The following is a 27,632-nucleotide window of genomic DNA, read 5'->3' as shown; positions in this document are numbered from 1 at the left end:
AAGATTCAATAAGGTTCAGTTCGAAACTGACTTCAGACTATTGTAGTGAACCCTCTCCTAATGAAAGCATAATATTTAGCTTAATTGGAGGGGTTAACAGGGCAATTAAAAAAATTTAAAGCTTTATCCCAGTTGCCTGCCGTTTTCATAACCTTAAAGCAAGAAAACTCTTTAGTTAACAGTAATTTTCATTTAATATCAAGTCAGTTATTTTGTGAAATTAAAACCAAATAGCTGAAAACGACTTTCTACCCCATTAATAAAGTCTTAACTGCCCCAGCAACCTTGTCCCATGTGGAACTACCATCAGCTAGACTTATGCAACATGGTTTACGTATCAACGAATCTAGGCCGGATTTCGATGCCAAAAGCCATAGCATAGCATTGGAACACAGTCTAATTGCCATAGTAGATCTGTGATGCAACTAAAAGATACATAGAGATTTGTTTGGTGCAGTAAAAGGCAATATTATTATTTAGAGGCCAGGCATTTGGTACCAACTGATCGAACCATATACAGGGTGGAATTTTGAAATGCCACCTGGAGGGAAAGTACTCTCAACATTGTAGCCAGAAAATTTTACTCAAAGAAAACATTCCTTTATTTTTGAAAAGAAACTGCATTCAAACATTTCCAAAAATTTGCGTACCACACCCCCGGGAATCGAATTAACTAAAATCTGTTAAAAATTACATCCTGTATTTTTATTGCATCGTTGGTTAGGGTAAAGTATAAGGATAAAATCTCGGTAACAAACTTGATAAATCAAATGAAAGAAAAGCCATGAAATCTTAAATTATTTTAATTACTTACAGAAAATTGTACGGTGTGGTGGTGAATTTTCGAAAAAAAAACAAAAATCTTTGAATGCAGTTCTCTTTCTTTTCAAAAATAAAGGAATGTTTTCTTTGAGTAAAATTTTCTATCTCCAGTATTAAGAGTACTTTCCCTCCAGGTGGCATTACAAAATTCCACCCTGTATATTCCTAACTAGTGATTTCAACCAAAGGACGTCAGTGTAGAGCAAATGTGAAGCCTCATAGCCTAAATTTAGGCCTCATCAAACTTTAGTAATTGGGATCTAATTATAACCAACTATACAACATTTTACTGCCAACTTCCAAATAAGTTGGAAAATTAATAAAGTACGAACCTTTTTCCGTGCAAAGACGAAAAATGTTTTGAATTTGCGTTTTAATAATAATGTTAGATTGACCTATTTTTATGGAACTAAAAACCTGGGAAGTTTGTATGGAAGGTGAAATATTGAATGTTTTTTTTTTCTAAAATGGGTGTTTCAAAGTATTGCAAAATATCGATTGAAGTTTAGCAAGAACTCAATGATAAGATTTCTTTGTTTTCATGGATTAATTCTGAAATTGAGGTCACAATACAATTTCACTCAAGTCCTGTGTCATCAAGATTAATAGTGGCCAATAAAATCTAAACACTGATTGTTAAGCATGAAAATTCGAAGTAAATCGTAATATTTCTAACGAAAGTAATCACAATCTCATCTAAGCAGGCATGTCTCCTAATGTGGAAAGCTTTGATACCTACAAAAACTAAACTTTTCCCAACTCTACATATGAAAGTAAGACTGCCACTGGACCCGCAATTAAATTAATCAGAAAAACATAGAAGGAGTAATTGGAAGTTGGATACCTACAGTAAAACTATTCCACCAAAATGTAGGATTTTGTTTGTTTTACTAGACTAAAACAAATTCATTCTAGCCAAGGTAGAGCATATTAAAGTAAAGCCTTAATCATTTATTCACGTTGAACACAACAGTTGGAGATGCCGTCAGAGTTCTGAAGTAGAAAAGTAAAATCCAAAAGATCAAGAGAAAAGAAAACCCTCGTGGAAACTCACAGGAAAGTAGGTGGCTACTTGTAAATAGTTCAACAGACATTGTAGAGGGTTTATGTTAACTACATATAAGAAGGAGATCCAAAAGGATTACAAGACTACATTTTCATTTCATTATTAGCAGGGCACCTAAGCCCACAAGCGAATTTTTTGTAGGATTTTTTCATGCTTTGTTTACGTTAACATTGATGTGTGTGTGTAATTATTTTTGATTGGAGGGACCGACTTTGAGAAAATTAGCTATGTATTTGGAAATTTGGAACGATGCTCAAAATTCGATTCAATTTCAAGCATCAATCGAGGCTTTTGATCGGTTCTATTTCAATATATTTTAGAACAATCAAAGAACAGAATGTATGGCTTGATTATATCGAATTTCGCTGATAGCTCAATACTACTATAAAATACAGATTCAAGCCTATGTCATTAACTATTTAGTTAGACCAATCGTTTCTTGAATGAAGAATTAAACTTGAGATTACCTATTTACGTAGATTCCATTTCCTTGCAGAACAATCGAGATAATCCCAATTACAGATTGCAACAGAATAACAAACTGATTAATAAGAGCGTCACGTATCGGTCCTAAGACGGATTCGATCGATCCTTTAGTTAGAGTAACGGTAATTCCTTTGCGTGTGAAGTATCCAACGGCCCGTAAGTAACTTGAGTATCCATCTGTGCCTGTACAAATACGCCCTGTTTGCATCTGCGTGTACTTGAAACCAACCTTGGGTTAGTTATCCAACTTACTCTAATACAAGGTAGCAAAAAAATACTACTTCCAAATTTTGACTCCTGCAATTCAGCTTTACCTAGACAACAGTTATTTATGTGTGGGATACGACAGTTGCTTGCAATTTTTGACAATGAATATACATATTTCATCACATTTTTTAATTATGGCTTTATTGTTTTTTCTTTACAAACTGAAATTAGAGTTTTTATAAGTTCAACTAACGGTAACTTTCAGCTTCAGTGCAAACAATTTTGATTGTTACTCTCTAATAATAACAGATACTTAGAATTTATTTTCCATGTTAAATTGCATGACACTTTGTAGGCCAATATTCATTGTAATCCGACAAACGTATGTAGTAAATAAGTTATGAACTCCACATGACCGTTCATTGTGGAAAACCTTGGGGGAGGCCTTTGTCCAGCAGTGGACGTCATTTGGCTGAAAAAAGAAAAAAAAAAAGAACTCCACATACATAGTTGGTTTAAAAGACACCCCAAAAGAAAACCTTTTCAAAAACAACTCCTAAAAGAACAAACACAAAGAAACTAAAAGCTTACTTAGTGAAAGCCCAATTCTTCACCGTGTGAACTACCACCTGCATGTGACACCAGTGAGAGTAGAGTTCGCACCTCATTAATAAATCAATTGAGCCAACAATCCTATCAACTAGACCCAGACTACAAACAAAGGTGACAAAAGCTTACTTATGCCCGCTCTCCTTAATCAATCCCAATCCAATTTTGTCTGTCAACTGTCAAATTTCAATCTCTATTTGATTACAGCAGGGACTGGAATTCACTGCTTCTGTCTTCCCCGAGAATTATAGTCCGGGCCTCTTTAAGGCGAGAGTGAATTGGTACTGACAGGACAGGTATGTACCATACTAGACTGCTGTATGGGCTGCATAAAAAATATTATCCACAATTTTGACGTGAAATTAGCTATTTTAGACTATTTAAAGGGCATTAGCAAATAAATTCGATATCTAGTAACCGCTGGACTATTTTGTGTAAGTACACACACAGTCTTTACACAAACATGTTTAGTCTATCTAGACTCTAGAAAATACCTCTAGAAAATAGAGGGAATGTATCTTAAATTAGAGAGGTATTTTTTTTTAAAACTAAGCAGACATGTAGCAACTACTTATCAGGTAGATAACACATAGTACTCATAAAGATGCGTACTTAAGTATGCAAAAACATATCCGTAACCCAGGGTTCTAAAATATGTCCCCAGTGACAGTGAGATTCCAACCTGCAACCGCAGGAGGCTTGTATAAGCAATCCACCAAGCTTAGCGACCGTCATTATTTTGAGATCTAGGGACATTAACGATCTACTTATTGTAGCATTTTACGGCCTTGGCTTATTGGTTTTTGCTAAAGATGGTAACAGTTTTACCGTGGGTTTGAATTTCGTTCAAAGATATTTTTGTAAAATAAATGTAATAATATAGTCAAATTGTCTTCAGAAGTCAGAAGAAGTGTTCTAGCTGTGCTATTACCAATAATATGATGAATAATTGCTTATTATAAAAAAAATGTCTGTGAAATAATTTAGAGTGTAGGTACTCGTAAACTATAGTAGGTTTAAGTTAAATAATACCTTACCTTCTTTCAAAGTGTGGCAAATATTATTTAATGACGTTTTCTTCCAATACAAATTTTATTTGCGCAGTTTTATGTCAATGAAAACAAAACTTGTTCAAATCACTTGATAAATTCTTAGCTAAATCAGAATCATAGTGAAATAAAGTGCTTTAAATTATGTGTTGGTAAAAAAATTAAATAAGAGAGTAAATATCAAATGATCGTAAACGTTTTTCAAAGATTATAATTTACGAAAAGCTAATTAATTTGACCTACAAACTTTTCACACAAGCATTCCATATAAGTGCTTGCTTTTCAAAACGTCATAATTAAATTAAAACCAACATACCTCAATCAAAAACAACACAAAATACACTACAAAAATTTCTCCAAAAATACACTACGAAAAATTTTCTTCAAAAAAGAACACCAATATACTAACCAACCTCAGTCGTAGAAAGTTCGTAGCACAATAAAGTCACACACACACGGTCACTACCATCGCGGCTCGTAGCGGCGGACGTCCGTCCGTAGTAAGGTCTACGCGGTACTGGTTTAGACTTTGCGCACGCCGTGCGACAGCGAGGGCAGTGGGCCTACTTGGGTGATAGAAACCTAGTTTGGGGTTACATTTTATTTATTTATTACATACATTTCTTTATTTAAAACATGTCATCTTTGATTATAATAGTGTCGAAAATCCTCTTGAGGTTTTAAGAAATCAGTCACGAATTTGTGTTTAAATATTACATTGGAAGGAAAAAACACGTAGGAAAACACTATTAATGGTGCAGAGAGCTTTCCAAATAGCAATAAATACTGATGGGAAGGGAGTTTTTTGGACATTACTTTTGCATTGGTATTATTATAGCGAATGAAGTTCTGTCTTATTACCTTATTTGATAACTAACGTTTAGAAATAATTTTAATCATGCTAAGTAAAAGAAAAAGAAAAGTAAAAACATTATATCAATTCAATTTATTTTTAAAATAATGTACTCACATAGTAAGGCCTTAAAAAGAGCCCATAACCAAAAAATGGGAGTGGATTTTACGTAAAAACATACATTGAAATAAACTCAATATCCCAGTATTATACCAAAAACATTACCTCTATTCTGGGGAGTCGGGGTAAAATACGTGACTTAAATGGGCAATACTGTTACAATAAAAACTTTCACTTCCATATTTTCTGAGACTAATAACAAAAACTTGTCCTCGTAGTTATTTTGTTCACAGTCTTTCTAGGAATTATTATTCATGGGCCGAACTTTATTTGATAAATCCATTATATTCCTTTCATACGGGCTTAGTAATGAAAAACAGCGATACTGGTTCGACTTATTAAATAAGTTTATTTCAGGAATGAGGCCTTCATAGTTTTGGACACGTGCTAAAATAAGAGACCCTGCAGACTACAGAGTTGATACAAAATTTTTATCGGCCGTTATAATAGTTTGGTCAGCTTCAATCAAAAGATCAATTTGAGTAATCGGTTTATACTAAAGCCCGGATTCACACATTACTGTGAGGTCTTACAGTGCGCGTGGACGCATAGGGTGATACACGAACCAATCTAACGCCCGTATTCACAAACGATGCTTGCTTAAGTGAAGCAGCAAATTGAGCGTACAGGGTTGAATAGAGCTCTGTGATTGGTTCATGAGTCACTCTGTGTGTCCACGCGCACTGTGAGACCTCNAAAGCCCGGATTCACACATTACTGTGAGGTCTTACAGTGCGCGTGGACGCATAGGGTGATACACGAACCAATCTAACGCCCGTATTCACAAACGATGCTTGCTTAAGTGAAGCAGCAAATTGAGCGTACAGGGTTGAATAGAGCTCTGTGATTGGTTCATGAGTCACTCTGTGTGTCCACGCGCACTGTGAGACCTCATAGTAATGTTTGTGAGTACGGGCGACAGAGCTCTATTCAATTCTCCAAAAAGGAAGAGAAAACACATATTTAATATGCAAAATAGTCGAATAAACTCGTCGACTTCGCGTTGAGTGACTTGACTTACATTCCGTAAATGTAGGGATTAGATGTTACAACCTATATCTAGATAATGTGATTAACCCAAGTAAATAAATATGTATATATTTGTGACAAATTAAATTTAATTATCAGGTCGTTTCGTCATTTTTGACCTGTGTGCTTACCATGAGTTAACGTTAGGTGTGCTCGCGACTGCGTAAAAAATGACAATAATTGTATGACAGATTATACAGCGCCTCTAGCGGTTACTTTCAAGAATTAGAATCTTCATAGATGTTTTTGACACATTCGTTAGCGAGCACGACTAACGTAAACTCATGGTAAAAGCACTGTTTACAGCAAGCGTTAACAAAATTGTATCTGTCAAAGTGTCATTTTGTCTACAAGCAGAAGAGAATCAACCTTCGTGTTTGGAAGCAGTATGTGATACGACGTTTGCTTCCTTAAAAATATCTTTACTCCTAAATAAACGTGTACGTAATCAAATATGGTGGGAGTTTCCTCAACGATTTCCCTCTTGCAGAATATTGTATTAGTCCGTTTAAAGGACGAAGCACACTTATCAACTCTGAAACGGATGGTAAAAGTATCAACTCGAGGCGGTCAGTATTCATTGTAGGAAACTCCGAACTGCAACTGCTGCAACGCACACATAACACCAGGTGCGATTGTGGTCAAATACCTGCCTTGTTATGCATAAAAATAAATTTTTTCCGCATCGTAACGTAAATGCCTCGCCTTGCGGTTGACAGCGCGGTGAAAGTCGATACGATGTTGATCCCTTTTCAGGTTGATAAGTGTGCTATGACCTTTATTCCGCAATTCATGTACACATCAACGTAAACACCGTGGCTTCTTATGTATTTGTAATAGGTACCACTTTGCAATAAAAGTTTATAGCATGATATGCTGTCATCTTTTTAAATATGCTTAGAGCACACACAATCATCCCATCTTAGGGACTTTGTAATAAATATGTCGGCGGATAAAATCAGTTCGTTCAAACAGTTTTTGTGGATTTGAGATGTTTGTAATCCTGTTTTATTAGAGATAGTAAATGTCAGCTCTGTAAGTAGATTGGGTATGAAAATACCTATAGAACTGTGTATGAATCTCTCCAATCTCACATTATGGAAAGCGATGCACTGTTGAGCAGTGCTCGGCTGTTCGGTCATGGTCCACCTAAATTATGAGTACTAGTAGTAGTACAAATCAAAAATGTCTATAGGCCGTGGTCCTCCTGTATTTTTATCGAAGGTTTGTTGTTTGAATCAGATTTTTACTTTTACAGATTAGTAACATTTAAGATGCTACTTACAGTATTTTGACACCAGTGACTGAGTTTCTTGCGCTGCTTCTTCTCAGCACTGGCCCATTTATTATCCAAAAGCAGTGGTAGGGTAAATACTGGGACGTGTAAAAGTGCTTTTTAAAGGCCTACTTGCATGAACAAATGAGTATTTTATAAGTTTTTAGGTCGATGTGATGCCATCTCTACATGGTTCGGCTCTATTTTTAAAAAAACTTGATAATCTGACGTACAAAAGTGAAAGCAAACGTCATCAACACGTCAAACTGACAGACAAGTGGCATATAACGAGCGTTATTTCGTTATTCCACGTAGGTACTCGTATCATAAAAGTACGAATAAAGATTGGCCTACATGCAATAATATTAAACGAGGAGAATGCAAACTCCCATAAACTTTTTATGCAAAATCTTTATTTTTATTAAAATATTATACCGTTTATATTTTGTTCAATACAACAATATTCAGTTTCAATATGAAACCTTGTTTTATTTGTGCTTTGATTTATCAGGATAGTAACTCGTAAAAATTAATTCATAAAATTCATTTTATTTTTGCAATAAGACTTAAAATTACACTTCTCTATTTTACTATTATGGAAGTATTTAACTGTCTATAAAGTTAGTTAAAATTACTGTATTTGAGCTATAAAAACAACAATGAGATAGCAGAATAATCGAACATGTAAAAACTAAATTAGATTAAATAAAATTAAATGGACTATATAGTTCAAGGTTTTCATGAGCCAGGAGACTGTCTTCGCTGATAAACAAAGGAAAAGTTTTTTCTTGTGAAACTGTACTTATTACGTAAGATTTTTATAACCATAGGTTATAACACTTAGTCAGTGCCTGAGAGGGGTGAAATTTACATATTTTATGACGTGACATGGCATATAAATGTGAAGACTCGCTGACGTTTGACCGTCACAAAACCACCCGCTCGCCGCTTCCATACCTCATGCACTGAGTTTAGCGCTATGCCTATAAAACCTTTATTTAGCACGTCAGTTATTGCATTAACTTATTACAGTCACAAAAGGTCAAACTTAACCATTTTTCGTCAGACGAACATCAACCTCGGAATACAAAATGTGCACGGAACACGAACCACTTGACGTCCCAAAGTGGAGCGAGTGTAAATTAATGTTTAATAAACGGTGGGAACGAATAGCTTCATTTTATTGTTGTTTTGCTTTTTGAGAGAGGCATTTTTCTTGGAGATCATCGGGTTATAGTTAAAATAGACATTAGTGTCAATTTACTGGTTCCAGTCAGCGTCAAATAGTTCATGACAACCAATTTAGCCAAAGCACGTCTTTGTTACAATTAGAATAAGGTTGTGTTGTTAACTTTTTGGCCACTTGGGGTTTTTGACGCTGACTGTGCCTTCCTTAGGGCTATATTTCACCGGGACACCATGGCGGCGCAACCAGTCGCCGCTACCAACAAAATGTAGAGCTTTGCACAACCAAACGGACATCAGGTGAGTAACTCTCTATAGAGCTGTATACATTTTGTTGGTAGCCGGCGACTGGTTGCGCCGCCATAGTGTCCCGGTGAAATATAGCCCTTATACTATCGTTTTAATCAATCTAAAGGTTCGTCAAATTATCCAAAAGTGTCTTCATGGGATTGCCCAATTGAAGATCGGTAGGTCAATCCCTGTCAACCGTTGAACTTTTTTGATTAACGCAATCCCTAAACAAGCATAATGTTTTTGCTGAAGAGGTATGGAGCAGTACAAAATTAATACGAGTAAAATGGAAACACTAACCAGCTAGACAGAATGTTGCAATTCTTTCAGGCAAATTATTTTAATCACTGCGGAAAGTTGTGTATCCAAATGGTTCGTGTAATATTACACACGGTGCTGCTAGCCAGTTCTGTTACTTGAACTTGGCTTGACACGCTACCGCATGTTTAGATTTGTAATATCTGATCTTTTACAATAAAAATGTAGGTACCTACAATCTGATAAGGACTGTAGATACATTGGGTTTCCAATATTAACTAGGGTTCCCACACTGTAGAGTAGAAAACTATTTTTAGTCTCAGCCAAGACTCCGTATTTCCTACGGATTCAATGGCAGGTTACCGAAGCTCGAAATTTATTTCGGTCGACTTTTCATTTTCTTACTGTAAAACGAACGAAATATTTCATCCTGTAGTGTACCTATTCAAATAATTATGTTTATAAATTCTTAAAATAAAAAGGTCTTGGCGTTAATGCAAACAAACAACAGGTTTCTTTAAACTACATATTACCAGTAAAAAGTCATACCTACTTAATCTTCTTACTATTTTAATCTCAAACCCTGTTTTTTATGTGTAAGGAGGCAAACGAGCAGTAGTGAGAGTCTTCTTAGTAGAATATGAGTAATTTGTATCACAAAAATTATAAATAATCCCATTCACCTAAATAATGCTTGTGGACGAGTGGGTTTACCACAATGCAAATGGTCTATACTTAGCGGAAGACGGGGTTCAAACTATCTAACAACCCTTGAATCGGCTGACATCGTTGGTATATCAAAATCAAAAATCAAAATCAAATCTCTGAGCTGTTCCGGTCAAAACTAGTAAGAGTAGGCGCACACCGTTGATTTTGTTGGCCGATAGTTGTGCCCGATTTTAAATTGTATGAAGAATCGGCCAAATCGAATCGGCGTAGTATGCGCACTCCCATACATGCCCATACTGATCAACTGCCCGACTAAACTATCGGCCGACGAAAAATCAACGGTGTGCGTCTACTCTAAAGGTTTGATTCACGATTCTTCATTTTTCGATTAGCCAGTCAATTCTGGTTCTGGAACGGAATTCAATTAGAAACCGAAAATATAGGCGCTTGGAAAGACAGGTGCTATTATCGAGAAGTCAGTGGCTAAATTCGGAATATCGATTCTTACTATGAAATTGAATACTCGACCACAAGTATACCATGTTCATGAAACCTGTGATATTCCTAAAGCCGATTTTGTATTTTCAGATGTCTGTCACTGTCGGTCATGCTGATTTGCAGGCTTAGGCGAAATCGCAGGAAATATCTAAATGTAGGTATATAACTCAAAGGTGACTGACTGACTGACTGACATAGTGATCTATCAACGCACAGCCCAAACCACTGGACGGATCGGGTATCATCGGATCGCATGCAGGTAGATGCTATGACGTAGGCATCCGCTAAGAAAGGATTTTACGAAACTCCACGAAACGGAATCCACGCGTACGAAGTCGCGGGCGGCCGCTAGTCTAAAAGACACCAACAATGTTGTAGAGACATGCCATTGAGTATAACATCAAAGATTATGTAATCAGTAAAACTATTTTAATCTTGTTGGTTCGTTCGTTTCAGCTAAATAATGTCCACTGCTGGACAAAAGCCCCCCAAGGATTTCCACAACTAACGGTCCTGCGCTACCCGCATCCAGGCACTTCCTGCGACCTTCACCAGATCGTCGGTCCACCGACCAACAATCTTATAGTACCTAGTGTATTGCAGCTAAATCAGCTTCAGAACCCCAATAACCATCCAGTTAATTTAAAACCAGCAATTTATTGTAGCCACGAGCACTTTAACTCACAAACTAGTGGATTCAAGGAAATTTTCTCATATTTTCAACTCGAGTGATGCAATGGAAAAAACCGAAACAACTCTATAAATCTGTGAACAAAAAATGACCTTAAAATCCTACGGGCACGATTCAAATTGTCTTAACAAAAATAGTTGACTCAGCCAAGAAAAGCCAACATTTTGCTAGTTACAATCTGTATTGTTACGTGGAGCGGAAGTGTTTTGTTGGTGCCAAATAAAAATAAACCTTATTTCGTTCTGCTGAGGTTGTTTTTTGTGCGACTGTTACGTTTATCAAGGCACACTTAAAAGGGCTGGAAGCAGAAATTGCATGCTTTGTCATATAAATTCATTCTCTCAATATTGTTTTGGCTGTATTTACACTTTCTAATTGCAATGACATCAAAAATAATTGTATAATTCCATGAAAAGACGGTTCTTACAGCCCGTAAGAACTCTCTATGGCCCTAAGATGAAATTATCGAAGTCTCTTGGCCTTGGGTTCGATTTCTGGAGCACACATAAGGGACGTTAAAAGTCAATCAGTTACGCTCGTTGCGGCTTAAAGAACTGATTGACTGACGTTGTAAACTCAGTTGTATAGTTCACATGATAGAAAAAGACTAAGTACTACGACAAATAAAGCGATTGCGAACATAAAAATCAAGAAAACACTGTTTCAGTATTGTAATCTTACTGACAACAGCACGCGGGGTAAATTAAGAGAAAGAAAAAACCAAGAAATCATAAAAAACAAATCATTACGTTCATCATTTCAGTCATAGGACGTCCACAGCTGAATATAGGCCTCCCCCAATGATTTCCACAATGGCCGGTTGGTTGCGGCCTGCAGCAAGAAACAAATGCAAACATTATAATTAACAAAATACTATTTTAGCTAACAGAGGCCCAGATAAAAACAATTACAATTACAAAAAACATATCACTAACTGCATAGTTTAAGAAGTTCCTTCGCAAAGTCTCGGAAAAACAATTGAAAATATAAAAACAAAACACTAACGCCCGTATTCACAAACATTACTATGAGATATCCCAGTGCGCGTGGACGCACAGGGAGACACGAACCAATCACAGAGCTCTATTCCACGCTGTGCGTTCGATTTTCTGCTTCACTTAAGCAAGCATCGTTTGTGAATACGGGCGTAAGACTCGGCAAAACACAAAATCTCAGAAAAAACAATGTCGAATCTAAAAAACAAAACACTGCTTGCACAGTCTTATAAGCCAAAGGAGACGGAGAGATTTTGCTAAGTTATCCACTAATTCGCTCGGGAGCAATCTCGCATCCACTACAGAAACTTGGAGGTCTTTAGTCCATTTGGGAATCACTGTGATACTTTTGCCAGCGATCTGTTTGAAGAAAGATTTAGCGGTAAAGTTTTGGGAGTTTGGTTCGTAATAAAATTATCTTTTGGATTATATTCAGGGGCGTTTTGTTTTTATATTTCGAGGTAGGCAGCAGGCGCTTTCATATTTATGGAAATTGGTTTTTTATTATTACACTTACATGCTGTCCGATTATACAGTGTGTCCGGTCAAATACTAATAATACAATGCAAATAAAACATACCTTAACGACCTGGTTTTTCTTGTGTTGGGAAATAACTGAAAAATATGTGAAAAAAATCATGTTTATTTCTAATTAAATCCATTCTTACTCCTTTAAAATGTATGAAACTTGTGTCTGTTTTCTATTTCTACTAGAAGATAATTTTGTTGGCTATCACATGATATAAAATATTTGCTTATTAATGTTAAGTTACCCACGCTATCACTTGTTTTTGAAGGAAGAGGTGAAAACTTAAAATTAAAAACTTAAGTCCTTGTAAATATGCGAGAAATGGGTCAAGCCCCAAATTTAAAGTATTTTCATCGATAAAATTGCCCATAGATTACGCCCTTAAAGTTTGATCACTACATGCCCGGACACACTGTATAATCTATCCGTATTAATATTGTACTTAATTGCGAAAGTAAACACTCTCTGAAACCACTGAATCTATTGAAAAGAAAATTGGTATAGCCGAAAAAAGCATAGGATAGTAGGTAAGCCATTGTCCCGGTTTTTTTTAAAGAAAACACGCGTGCGGTATAGGTATACAAAGTGTTTTCTTTGATATTAAGATGAACAGAAGCTAGTTTATTATGTTTATCGAAAAAATAACTATTAAATTATCATAATGGTGATTTTTCAATTTGTACTATCCCGCCTGGAACTGATCAAGATCTGGTCCTTTAAAACAAAAAAGTTTTATTCTTTTTTTCAGATCCAATGGTAAAATTCTCAAAATTGTTTGCCATTTAACACCATCCAAAGTATCGTCGATCCCATTGTTTAAACCAAAGACTCATATTCCGCAAACTCGTCTCATGTTTCCGATAAGCAAATGGAAATGCGAGTAAAAACGAAGCAATGTTAATTCATCCGTAGGCAGATATAAGCTCATTGTTCGATTCGGTGCCTTTACATGAGACGACCTTTATTTTAAACTATTAACTGTCCCTTCGGTGGACTTCGTACCGTAAAACGAAAATACGTCTACAGTAAAAATTAAGGCTATTGTAAGATTCTAATGGTGAAAGAATTTTTCAAATCGGTCCAGTAGTTTTGGAGCGTATTCAATTCATACAAACGAATAAAATCTTTCATCTTTATTAGTGTAGAGAAATATGCAGGCGCATAATCCTGTTTATAAAAATCCCTCATCGAAAAATGAGGGTTGTTTTACATTTTGACGCGTGTATCTGAGTGTTTATTATTTTTTTTAGTTTAGGATACACTTTTTTGTTGTAATGCCTTAGACAATTTCGTATAGTAGTAATTATTATTTGTTTATTCAAATTATAGGGAAAGACAGATCCGTATCAGTGACGTTTTTTCTTTCTTTTATCGTAGTCTAGCGCCATTTGGTAAGTTATTTGTTATAAGTAGTAGTGTAGTCGAAGTACATCGTAATAATTATTGTCGTGACGTGTAAAAGCTCTTATCGTTTAATTTTAACGGGAGCATCTGCCGTTACGTCGTTATTAACGATCGCCGGCTCTAACGATCCGATGTAATTATTACTAATTTTAATGAGTAACGAGTGTTGCGTAGTCGGCTTATTTTGATTGTTTTATTTTCAGAAACAATGTTTAAATTTACAACAGTATTAATTCGTTGCACAAACACAATTTACTCACGACGAATCATTTACGGATGTTAATGGATGTAAATTTCAAGTTGGTATTTTTAAAAATAAAACCAGTTCCAGCCTCTGTTTTTATTCAGTCTGAAAAGGAAAACGTTTGCTTTTCAGGCCAGATATTTTTTAGTTGAATCACAATTGATAGAACTATTCTTTACTAACATGGAACATTTTTGTGTACGCCGAAATACTACAGATTACCGGGACTATTTCCACCTCTTGTTCCCACCGCTGCAACTCCTGTGTAGCCAGGATCTACAGCTTGACCGCCAGTAAAAACCCAACCAGTGAAGGTCAAGTTTGTCCCGGGGAACGTTAAACTGTCATTGGACCCGCAACGAAATTAATCATAAGAACATGGGAGGAGTTAGTAGAAGTTGTTTCATCATCATGTTTAGGTAATTTAGCAAAAAAAGAAACTAGTAAACAAACAAACATATTCCCAGAATATCTGCGTCCAATAAAATCAAAAATAAACGAAATATTTTATTGTAACTAGTTTTGGTATTGATACTGCTAACATAAATAAATATTCAAAACCAGTTAAATATTTCATTGCTTATTTAAACAAACCGTGAAACGTTTAATAGACTCATTTGTTTACTTTAAACATGTGTAAATATTCACTGAAATATTGGTTAGGCAACATAATCTATCTATACTAATACTAGCTTTCCGCCCGCGGCTTCGCCCGCGTGGAATTTTGTCTGTCACAGAAAAAACAATATCGCGCGCGTCACTTATCGTTTACTTACGTTATAATTTACTCATCGTTTAGACCTGGACTACGACAAACATTTTAAAACCAAAATCAGCTCAATCGGCCCAGTCGTTCTCGAGTTATAATCAGACTAACAAACATCAATTCATTTTTATTTATATATATATATATATATTATAGATAGTTAGCGGCCTCCCGCGACTTCGTACGACTGGATCCCGTTTTACCCCCTTCATCTTTCTTTAGCGGTTAACTCCCGTTCCCGTAGAAATTTTGCAATATCCTGTTGTAACTAAGCTTTAAGTTTACTAAGGTACCTGCATGCCAAATTTCAAGCGTCTATCTTACGCAGTTTAGATTTTTTCATACATATGTTTTTTCCCGGTAACTCCCGTTCCCGTGGGAATTTTACGATATCCTGTTGTACCTAAGCTTTAAATTTACTAAGGTACCTGCACACCAAATTTCAAGCATCTTACTTAAGCGGTTTAGATTTTTCATACAAAAGGATTTTTCCGCTAATTCCCGTTCCCGTGGTAATTTCGGGAATTCCTTTCTTAGTGCACCTCTACGGTACCTAAACTACGTCCCTTCCAAATTTCAAGTGCCTACGTTTAGCCGTTTAGGCTGTGCGTTGATCTGTCAGTCAGTCAGTCAGTTTCTCCTTTTATATATTTAGAAGATTATAAAGCTAAAGCGTTTGTTTGTATCTCAGGAACTACTGGTCCGGTTTTAAATGATATTTTAATGTGGGATACCCATTTATCAAGGAAGACAGACTTAAGGCTATATAACATCACCCTACAGCCAGTAGGGGCGGAGCAATAAATAAAACTGTTACAAAAACGGGAAATCTATTCAAACTACACTCGGCGTCAAATAAATCGCACCTCCCGCCACAAGGACTTCTCAAACGTATGCATACCCACTTCCCACCAACATTGGTTCCATTTGAAAGCCTAGTTCTAAACTTCATTTCATTAAAGGAAAAGTTTTTACCCCAAAAATGTGTTTTCAGAAGGATCCAGAGCCACTTCTTCAAAAAATAGGTAGTTACGCTTGAGCCAACTTTTATGGCTATAAAACTGTTAAATTGGGATTAATCGCTATCCATCTGTTCAAAAGGACACGTAAGATCATTATTTGGTTTTATAACCACAAAAATTGGTCTAATTGATCCCAGAGGTGAGCCCCAAGTGAGGCCTTTTTTCAAGCCTTACCTGTTAATTGTTTATAAAAAAAATAATGTGTTTTTCTTTAAGTTTATTTATTGGGCTTTCAAATAACACCAATATTGTTGGGGCACCATGATTGTGTCAGAAGAAAATCTTTATTAAAGTTCGCGTCGCGGAAGGTGCGATTTATTTGATGTTGAGTATATTTTCACGCGTACGAAGTCGCGGGCACAGCTAGTGCGTAAACTATATTCAGAGAAATATTGGCATAGTAAACATAATCCGTAGTGTAATAAAATCCAAATTTATTACTGGAAATGAAATCACATCCGTAGATTTATTCGTGGGCAGAGTTTTAAATTAATGAGGGACATTAATCATGTCCAAATAAAACAATGATAAGTATAAAATATGACTGAATGTATAATTTACGGATGGTTCTGGAAACCATGTTTGGATGGGTTCAAATGGGAACTTTTATGGGGTACCTATGTATTAGTATGAGAAGTTTGTAAGTAGGTACCTACTGAATAAACTTTAAAGGGTGTAGATAATATTATGGTATGGTAAAGATTATTTTTTATGTGACAGGAGGCAAACGAGCAGACGGATCACCTGTCCATTTAAAATGGAGAAATCCATACTAATGGAGTGAATAAATTTATTTTATTTGCTGTTGAAAGAGACCTTCGTTCGTTTCAGCCAAATGACGTCCACTGCTGGACAAAACCCCCCCCCCCAAGGTTTTCCACAATGAACGGTCCTGCGCTGCCCGCATCCAGGCTCTTCCCGCGACCTTTACCAGATCGTCGGTCCACCTAGTAGGAGGCCTGCCCACGCATAGCTCGCAGAATTGCTAAAATCAAGTGGCAGTGGGCGGGGCACATAGCTCGTAGAGACGATGGCCGTTGGGGCAGGAAAGTTCTCGAGTGGCGACCACGGGCTGGAAGACGTAGCGTGAAAGAGACCTAACACATTCTAATTATTTATCAAGCTTGGTAAAAATATACAATTGTAACTTAGAATCCAGAAATAAGAAATGAAAATCTTACTCAATTAAAAATATAATGACCTACAAATACTAACAGTAAGTTATAATTACACCTATAATAACTACATACTAAACAAACGTCCTCCAAACATCACTTAATCAATAAACAACAAGATTATCATAATTATCCGAGCATCTCCCATTAATATTCATTATTACGTCGCCCTGAATACCCAATCGGAGAACAATAGTGCGTCAACTACGCCATGACTACGCTATCAGGAATTGAGTGACAGGTCGGCCATTGTCTCAGTGTGTGGTCAATAAAGGCTGATTGGGTGGGTAATCCTAATTAGGTATATACAATGTTATAAGTATACAAACCCTCATCAATTTCACTTGACATTGGCACAAAAATAAATAAACTTCTCAAAACTTTCTTTTTTACAAGCTTTTTTCATATTGATTTTGACACCTTCCTAGTTCACAAGCAGATCAGCTTAAACAAATCCTGTACACACCAGGCCCTTTATGTCAAAATCAATGTGAAAAAGAAGGTTTTGAGAGGTTTATTTTGTGCCAATGTCAAGTGAAATTGATTTTCCAGACATCCAGACATCCATACAAACTTTCGCATTTATAATATTAAAACATAAAAAACCTTTTCCAGTTGAAAGGATTTTGGTGCTCATTTACGAGTACAACTAGTTTTTGAACGAAACATTATTGATGTTTTTAAAAAACTTTTCTCCACACTAACGAACTGACAAGACAAGTTGTTACAATTTACAGAAAAGTGAGAAATACAGCTTGTCTACTCGTTGCAGTATATCACAGGCGACGTCAAGTCAAGCTAACTACTGTGGCAACTTATAGAGTGATAATAATTGCTATTTAACTACAAAATAGTTTACTCAGATGTGCTGTTGACTGTACATAGAAGTCTTGGTAAACTCTTGAAAAAGAGGCTGACAAAGGTGTCTTAAAAGATATTGCAATAGATGTCTTGAAGGCGAACTGTAAGGAAAATAGTGGCGATCATAATAGATATGCAGATAGATACAGGTCGCAGTGATGCTAGGACTTTATTGAACTAGAATAGCCACTCAACAAATTGATAACTATCATACGAGCTGTAAGGGCCTTGCCGCACTGGCGGAATACAAGCGTTTTCAAAGCGGAACGGCAACGCAGCTAACACGCCGCGTGTCTAGGCGGAAACGTCGCGCATCCGCGAAGTGTTCGCAGCGGACAGAGCCCAGGCGTCTCCGCTCCGCTTTGAAAACGCTTGCAATCCGCCAGTGTGGCAAGGCCCTTACAGCCATTATTCACAAACAATGCTTGCTCAAGTGAAGCAAAAAATCGATCACACAGCAATTGAATAGAGCTCTGTGATTGGTTCGTGTGTCATCCATGTGGCGCCCTGTGAGACCTCATAGTAATGTTTGTAAATACGGGCGTAAGTGTCTTCACATGAAATTATTATGTTCTTGATTACTCTTAGAGCTCAAAATTACTAGTTAACGTTAGATCAAACGTCTATAACTGATTGATTAGCAGAACATAGCGTGAATTATGTGGTTAATTGGAGACCAAGATTCAATATTGGTTATTAATCTAGAGCAAAATTAATGGTGAATAAATAATCAACCGGTTTGTGAATTGGTTTTGGGAGAACCGGCTCGTGATTGGTACTAATGACGTCATATCTCCAGTATTATGTATATGGAATTGGATACTTACTTGGAATTAGGAATAAGCGGGCTAATTCTACTTATTTGTATCGATTAGTGGTAAATAAACACTAGCACTCATATGTAGGCTTCGTCCGCATGATGAAAAGATGAATGGTGATTTTTATTAGTACTTAATTCTTAGAGATCTTAGTTGGTATAATATTTTTTTTAAGAAACTACTTACTGTTTTTTTTGTCACCACTGATACCGTACTAAAATGTTGTTCCCTTTGTTAAAGTAAAATAACCTTTCTGAAAATATGGCTACTGTTAAAACGTCCCATAAATAAAATTCACTTTACTTTCAAACAAACGCAATGTCGAATTTCTTAGTTTGTTTAATCACGACACTTTCAAATACATATTTATTCGCTAACAGTCATTTAGAATTCATATTTATTTTCAACGATCAAAGTAAAAATTTCTTTTATTAAGTTAATTAGTTTTAAAATAATGTAAATTTCAAAACATTCATACCAAAATGTTGGCACGGACACGTACCTATTCGCAGATGGATCTGGCACTGACGGTAGAAAGTTTTGAGCCGTTTTCAAAATAAAATATTGTTTTTGTTGGGTCTACTACATGGTTTGCGCTTAAAAAGAAATTATTGTAATAGCGATTATGCTGGTGAGAGAGACTTCCTTTCAGTGTCATCAAAAATGTTAACAAGAAAATTAGTCAAGAAAATTTTGACGAGTTTTGTCAGCAGAATTTATTTCACACTTCAAAAACTCGCTAATCCCAATATTGTTTAGGTATTTCATTATGAAATCAAGCATATTTTTAGTGAAATTGGAAATTAGAAAGTTCGGTGATAACGTAAATCGGCCTTATTGGTTTTTGAAATGGCCTAAGTTATTCAGTTCTATGTTATCAAATTCTTTATTAGTATGTAGGCCCTTTTCAGGGCCGCTTTTACACATCGCAATATAGCTTGTCTTACCACCACTTCGGGAAAACACTGATGCTTAGAAGAAGTAGCGAAAGAAACCTGTCACCTTTGTTTTACTTGTTACAGGAAAAACAAAACAGTGATAAGTGCGAGAAATGCCGGTAAAAGGTATCAGGAAGGCGCTGGATTTAGGCCGGTATCAATCGAACTTTATGGAAATCATTGGGGGAGGCCTATTTTCAGCAGTGGACGTCGTAGGTATGGCTGAAATGATGATGATGAGGCAGGTAAAGTCCCTGTGCTTTCTTGTCATTTCATAAATGTCCTGAAACATGGTTTAGTGAAAAATCCGTTAGCTATTGCGTATCTTTTTCAGCAAATATAGAGGCAGATTTACTAGTAGGTACACACTGAAAACCAGCGCCGTGGCCTTCGTCACCGTGGGCCACGGCATATGCTGAGTGGGGTCCCGTTGCAGTGGGCATCTTGTTGGTGAATGGGTGGCACTGCTCAGTTTAATCTTGTTTTTATTTTTTTCTTCTTCCACTATTATGTGCCACTGCCATGTCTATGTAATTGCCTGTATTTGTGTGATGTCCATTGTAATAAATGTATCTTTCTTTCTAGTAGAAAATTTAAAGAAAATCTATTTCCATTGGAAAGTTGCAAGTCCACGCCCTAACTCCAAATACCTAATTCCACCCATCCCATACCTTGAAGACGTGGCAATTAGGGCTGCCATAAACGAGTCGTAAAGCGTAAGGCCGCGCGTGTTTGCTTCCAATCAACTAACGTGAGCTTGGCCGTTAAATTCAGTTTCAGGTTTCTTTTATAAATTAAAAAGGTTGAGGCTTTAGATCTTATTGCTAAGGTTTTAAGGAATTTCAAAGAAAGAAGGTATTTACGTAACCCAATAGATTAATTAAACCAAATTATAAGTAAAACGCAGCGTGAGACGTCCATTCACCACAAGGTAGACCGATGACCTCATAAAGGTAGCAGCAGCAAGGCGCTGGATGAATGGGAGACCTAAGTTCAGCAGTGGACGTCCTATGGCTGAAATGACGATGATTTTCGTCGAATTGTCACCTACGGGATTTGAATCCACCACATTATAACAGATGAATAGTTTCAGATTTTATGTTCTATCTTTATCATTAAACATGATTCAGTCTGCATTTATATTGTTTACAAGCTGTAAACCTATTTTATCTATAGGTACTTTTGTCTGGGATGCGATTTCCAACTTATAAAAACCCTAGAGAAAGTTCAAGATTCTTCTCTGATACCATAAATCGTGATTAACGGTCCTTCCAATCGTAAATGGGTAATAAAAGCCTATTTCATAGCTTCGTTTCATGATACAACCTACAATAAAGATACACCTGACAAAAAGTGTCAGTCTCTTTTGCGGTAACGGTAATAATAAGGAGATCCGTAGGAGTACCAAAGTGACTGACATAGCGACCACGAGCCGGAAAACGTAGCGTGGGCAGGCCTCCCACTAAGTGAACCGACGATCTGGTGAAGGTCGCGGGAGGTGCCTGGATGCGAGCGGCGCAAGATCAGTCTTTGTGGAATTCCATGGGGGAGGCCTTTGTCCAGCAGTGGACGTCTTTCGGCTGAAACGAACGGTAATAATAACGGTAACCAGTAACGTTTAGAACTTGCGAACCGGTCATCGGTAGATGTTGTATAGATCATAGAGATTTTGATATGAATGAATACCGTTACTGATTTGGTTAAAGTTGCAGGAAGCCCTAATAACTTGCTAAATCATTTATACAGGGCGTCAGAAACATACGATTATATCACAGTTACAGATCAAATCCTCAATTTTTTGCCTCTGGTGACTTAAAGAGGATCGTCTTTCTAGCGGAAGCTAAATGACCTGCTGAAATTTTGCAGTCTTTCCAATAAAACCCCAATTTCACAGATTTGTTTCACCAAGCCGTGAGGTCAGACATATTTACATTAGCCGTGCGCCAGCTCAAACACCGCTGTTTGCGATTGGCTGACTTCGGCAAACGAAGTTGTTTGACATTCAACACATTGGACGAAAGTTCGTACAAAGTGGGGCGTGCTTTGCGGAGTAAAATTTGATCCGGTTCCGCAACAGTCGACGGTATGGCTGTAAAATAGCACCTTTTTATACCTAACTATGTAGAAGCACTGATCTAAAATAAAAATAAACTCAAAGGTGACTGACTGACATAGTGATCTATCAACGCACAGCCCAAACCACTGGACGGATCGGGATTGTTATGACGTAGCTAGGCATCCGCTAAGAAAGGATTTTACGAAACTCCACTCCTAAGGGAGTAAAACGGGATCCATGCGTACGGCAACGCACCTGTAACGCCCCTGGGTCTGCGGGTGTCTATGGGCGACGGTAATCACTTACCATCAGGTGATCCGTCTGCTCGTTTGCCTCCTATCACATAAAAAAAAAAACGAAGTCGCGGGCAGCCGCTACTGTTGAGCAAACAAAAATGGAACATGTAATATGACCACAATTCTCAGACTAGCTCAAATGAAAGAGTATCCATTAAAGCTAAGGCACAAAGAAAGCATCTAATAAGCAGCCTTAATGGTAATTTAGGGTATAAAAGTAAACAACTAGAATGTAATCAGAGACACAATGAAAGAAATTATGTGTAAGCACCAATTAGTTTCCAAATCACCCCCAAGTTCACTAGTACCTAGTACCTACAACGTTGGGCAAACGTAATAATATTGCTAAACATCTCAGGCAGTTCGGCACACTCTCTGGCCGTTGGCTGTGTGCCAACCAAACTGAGCTAGGGTTGGCAAAAATCAAAACTAGTTCGCGCTTGCGGTTTCCTCCTTATTTGTGGAGGTACTGCTCACTCAGATAGGTTAATATGTACTGTATTTTTTCAGTTTGGTCAAGACATTTTATTGCCTAACTAAATACAGGATACTAGAATTTTGCTAGAATTTTTGACCATGTTTTTGTTCCAAGAGTATAATAGAACCACTTTCCATTCTCCCCAACGATGTTCTAAGACGGGACTAGGATGCGTGATCGTCTGGCCACAAAGAACAAATACGATATCAAGTTCTTTTGGCCCATTGCATGTGCTTAAATCGTTTCTCGGACATTTTTTTAATGAACCCATCTAGGATAGATAACCTTCAGTTGTGAAGACTTATTTTTTTAAACGGAAGGTTTTTTTGGAAGGATTTTATTTGAGAAAAGTTTTAATGATATAAGCTATAAGCTACTGGTCCATAGACACTTCATCATTATTGAGTCTTTTTAGCAACTCGCATATTATTATTATGTCTGTGGTGGCAACCCTACCCTATCGCGGTTTCGACTAGGTCACGGCATGAACATAGTCCTATGTTTCCGAAGCGCTGCGCGTAAAAACTGATAATATGATTATTATTATGGAGTTCCCGAATTGCGCAGTACGGACAGTCATCACTTTTAAATGTGTACTAATATGCCTTGGTGAGATTTTATTTCCGCGCATTAAAGGTCCATATATAGTGTCGATTCTACACTAATCTATACTTTTACTACTAATACGTATTATAAAGCTGAAGAGTTTTCTTGAACGCGCTAACTGGTCAGATTTCAAAAATTATAATTATTTTTGTGTTGGATAGCCCATTATATTCGAGGAAGGCTTTTTACATCACCCTACAGCCAATAGGGGCAGAGCAGTAAAGAAAAATGTTGCAAAAAAAGGGAAAAAATATTGAAACAACACAACAACACATCTAAGTAAAGTCCGATTTTTAATTCGACGGAATTCTGACAGCTGTCATTTTTTGACAATTCAGATGTGATAAGCCTTTTTTGCTTTGAATTATTAATAAATAATATGAAATGAAATTTCATCAAGTACAACTTACAAGATTGAACTATTGTTTGTTTTGTGAAATCAATGTACACTAATTATTATGTACATTTTAGAGATTAAATAGAAAAAAACGTGTTTTTAACACAGTAAAACCACATATTATCATAAACGAAAATATGTATTGATCATCAATCATCATTATCGTCATCTTAATCAACTTGGATTATAAAATTGGCATCTTGTTAAATTAGTTATTTTATGAAGCTAAGATTTTATTAACAAAAGGATTTTCATAAAAAAGGTTTGTAACCCATGGATTATTGGCCAGGGAGTCCAGTAATAGAAAAAAAATATTAAAAATCAGAGTATAGTAAGTGGTAAGATTTGTTTCAATTGAATAGGCCCTGAAACTACTGCACTGATTAGAAAAAGCAAAATCCTTATTAAAATCAATAATAGGTATTTTTACTCCGCCATTTTCCGCAAATTACACCTCATGTCACACATTAATTGGCTGAGCGCGGAGCGGTACAAAGTCTGCTGAGCCAGCAAGTTATAAGTACTACAATCATCAAACCTCAAGTCAATCACAATCATAGATGTCCTTTAATTGGTCTAAATATTGAAATTCAATCAATCAGAGGCCTTATCAATATACTTACGTTTGATCGAATCGAAGTTCAGTCGGTCTGTAAGACATACCTTATAGGTAGCCAGTTTACCTTCAGCTTAGCAGAAAAAAATCGTTTGGCGGTGCTAGGAAGTAAAGAAAAATACGTATCTGTTTATTCGTCAAGGCTTTCACACATGGTGATGTTAAGGAAATGACGTCATCATGGGGAGATTCCGTATGAGATGTTGACACGCAAAAACAACGGAAGTGACTTTGAGATAGAGCTTTGCAAAATTCTGTTGATGTGATGTACTTCCTTCACATCCATCTGTTGTCAGTAGATTTTCACTTCATCCTACTAAAATAATTATAAATGCGAAAGTAACTCTGTCTGCCTGTTACGCTTACCACTCAACCGACTTTGATGAAATTTGGTAGAGATAGTTTAGATAGATATTTATTTGTTTAATTCCCGGGAGAGGACAAATAATAGTTTTTAATCCCGGTTTATGAAATAAGGATGCACGCGATATAGTTAGTCTGCGACAGATAAAATTTCACGCGGACAAAAGCCAGTTCTACATAAGAGCATGGTTGGATTAAAAACATGATTAAAGTTTCAAATAATCAATAGTAAGAACATCGTAAAGGAATTTAGAAACTCAGATTACTGGCTAACTTTGCTTAAAGATAGTTACAAGTCAGTTAACCTGCTATAACATTACTTATATGTATTGTTGGGATTAGGTATTTCCCAAAGGCACGGGGTAAACGAAAACTTCATTTCCTGTGAGATGTGGAGTTACAGAAACTTTGGTCTTTACCAGCGATTTCCTTAGAAGCCGACTGATATAATTACATTTTGATTTAGCTTTTACCCGTAGCTTTGCTCGTGGTAATTTAAAGCTTCTGAACGAAGTTATGAATTTTATGTTTTTCTAAGTCATTCTTATTTATACATTTGTTTTGATGTTGTGAAATAGTGGAAATAAATTGTAATTTTGTATATTTCAAGTCCACAAGGAAGGACTTTTTACAATTTAACAGTTCGCAGATAGGTACTTCCATATACCTATCTACAAATTACAATACAGTCCTGAATGAAAACCTATTTCATGCTTATAGAAGCTATCAATTTTCTAAATATAGGATATTAAAATCAACATTATAATATCCCTGATTAAAATTACTTCACGTTGAATCAAAGGTATTTAAAAAATCAAGTATTTACTTTGAGGTACCGTCATCTTTACCAAACAATTCGGTGTCAATTTTATACAGAATTTGTTACACAAACTGAGTTTCTGTAACAAACAACAAGTTGACAGCTACAAATCTAACTGGACAGCGTACAAGTGAAATCAGGGAAACGTATTGTCACCGAAGGCGCTATAACGGCGGAGTTACGAGCTTGAGTCCGCGCTGTAGTAAACTCGATTGCTTTTATGCTATGTTTATGGCCCTTACAATGGCGATGTTCTTGGATTCTTTCATCTAAATATATATAGCCCAAAGGCGACTGACTGACTGACTGACTGACTGAAATAGTGATCTATCAACTCACAGCCCAAACCACTGGACGGATCGGGCTGAAATTTGGCATGCAGGTAAACGTTATGACGTAGGTATCCGCTAAGAAAGGATTTTACGAAACTCCACCTCTAAGAGGGTAAAAAAATGGGAACAACGCCTACGAAGTCGCGGGCGGCCGCTAGTTTGAAATATAAAACAACTTTAGTCGATCAAGATTGAGTTTTTGGAAAATTAAAAAGAAGCAATGAAAAGGATTTTAGGTTTTATGACGATATGACTACAGATAACGAGCAAGTAGATGTATCTTTGTATCTTTGCCAGCTTATTCGCTAAACTTGGTGCCTGAATGGAATAAGACTTGACCTAGGAGAATGATTATATCTTACCTACGTAGTGGTATAAAAAACTTAGATATTGTAGGTAAATAAGAAACCCATAACTCTCAAAGAAAATGATTATAATAAATAAAAAATACGAGTCATATTTCTGCAAAAAAAATGCATCTTGCAATCTTTTCATACCTGAGCTGAACTGGAATCCATGCAGACACAAAGAACTGTATGTTACTTTCAACATAAAATAAAATACTTAAGTAATGTACAGACGACTGCACATTAGACTACCCATTTTTGTTGCAAATTCGCATCTATTACGACTGCATAAGATCCCACAGTGTTTACCTTGACGTGCCGTCGTCTGTACATTTTTAAAACTCTCTTCTTCCTAAATTAATACATTTTTCAAACAGGTAAAATGCTGTAATATGACTAATATACCGCTTTAGACTGTACTGCAGCTGCGGCGAGCATCACGGACGATGTTATTAAATTATTCCCACCTGTGCCACTCAAGCACAACAAGTGCAGAATTAGGTCGCGCTAATAAAGCTCCAAGTGGGTTTAGTGAATTGTTTGCGCGGACATCATTATGTCAAGTTGTTGCACCTTGTGTAGGTGCAATAAATACTGTTTTGCAACAAATATGCAATGTGTAAAATAATGTATTTCATTTTGTTACAGTCAAAACTCATAGTCCGCAGTCTCAAAAATAGCACCTACATTACATTTATGATGATGATGATGATGACAACAGTTTAGCTTAATAAAATCAAATGTAGAAAAACCTGTCTGTTTTCTCCTTTGCAGACAATTTTAATTTTAATATTTATTATGCATAAAATAATGTATAATTTATTAACTTTATCACTACCTACGAGTTATTTCTTTAATGAAATCGTGTTAGCAATTCAAAAACTGTACACGAGTACTTCATGAAAAATGTTGGGGATACGTCAATGACACCGCGCCGCTAAGGTAAAACCAACTTCTAATTACCAAAAAACAACGGAAAATCAACCCAAACTCATTGGGATAAAAGCTTTGCAACTGCAAAAGGTTGGTGAGCCCGTAATGACGTCTTCCAATTTTGTGACGTCATCGTAGTCACGGTCAAATTAAGAGGGGAGGCGTCTCAGGAATTTTGTTTTCGCGAGCTTGTGATGTTGTTGTTTTATTATTTGTAGGTAATTAAATTCCCTTGCAGCCATGCCTTATAGTGGCACTTTTTGTAATGGCTTCATTAGGTTAGTGAACTTTGTTAAAAAATATTAGACTCCCCGCAGATTACAGGTTTTTAGTCGGCCGATAGATAGGCTTCTAATTTATATAGGAATTGGCTGCTACCAATATCAGTGTAGGTAAGGCTAAGAACTCACGGCGCGATTTTCACCCGCGCCCGCGGAGTTGTTGCGGTTTTATTTCAAAACTCACGAGATCGGTTATTTTTGCGGTTACGCAGCCGTATATCATCGTCCGCAAACGTGGCGGGCGAT

The 27,632-nt window shown here is 36.5% G+C and overlaps 1 protein-coding gene across 1 annotated transcript in view; it reads right to left on the bottom strand.

Moving 5' to 3' along the window:
- The window catches only part of Gycalpha99B (guanylate cyclase 1 soluble subunit alpha 2), a 112,638-nt gene extending 107,905 nt beyond the window's left edge, over positions 1–4,733 (bottom strand). Inside the window, exon 1 of the mRNA XM_028323764.1 lies at positions 4,649–4,733. The gene's annotated coding sequence lies outside the window, so the exon portion shown is untranslated. The remainder of the gene's footprint in view (positions 1–4,648) is intronic.
- Positions 4,734–27,632: the final 22,899 nt, after the last annotated feature.

Source organism: Ostrinia furnacalis, unplaced genomic scaffold, assembly GCF_004193835.3.
Source record: "Ostrinia furnacalis isolate ACB-3 unplaced genomic scaffold, ASM419383v2 OfSCF0688, whole genome shotgun sequence".
In the NCBI taxonomy this organism is placed as follows: Eukaryota; Metazoa; Arthropoda; class Insecta; order Lepidoptera; family Crambidae; genus Ostrinia; species Ostrinia furnacalis.
This window is presented reverse-complemented; position numbering and strand designations above follow the sequence as displayed.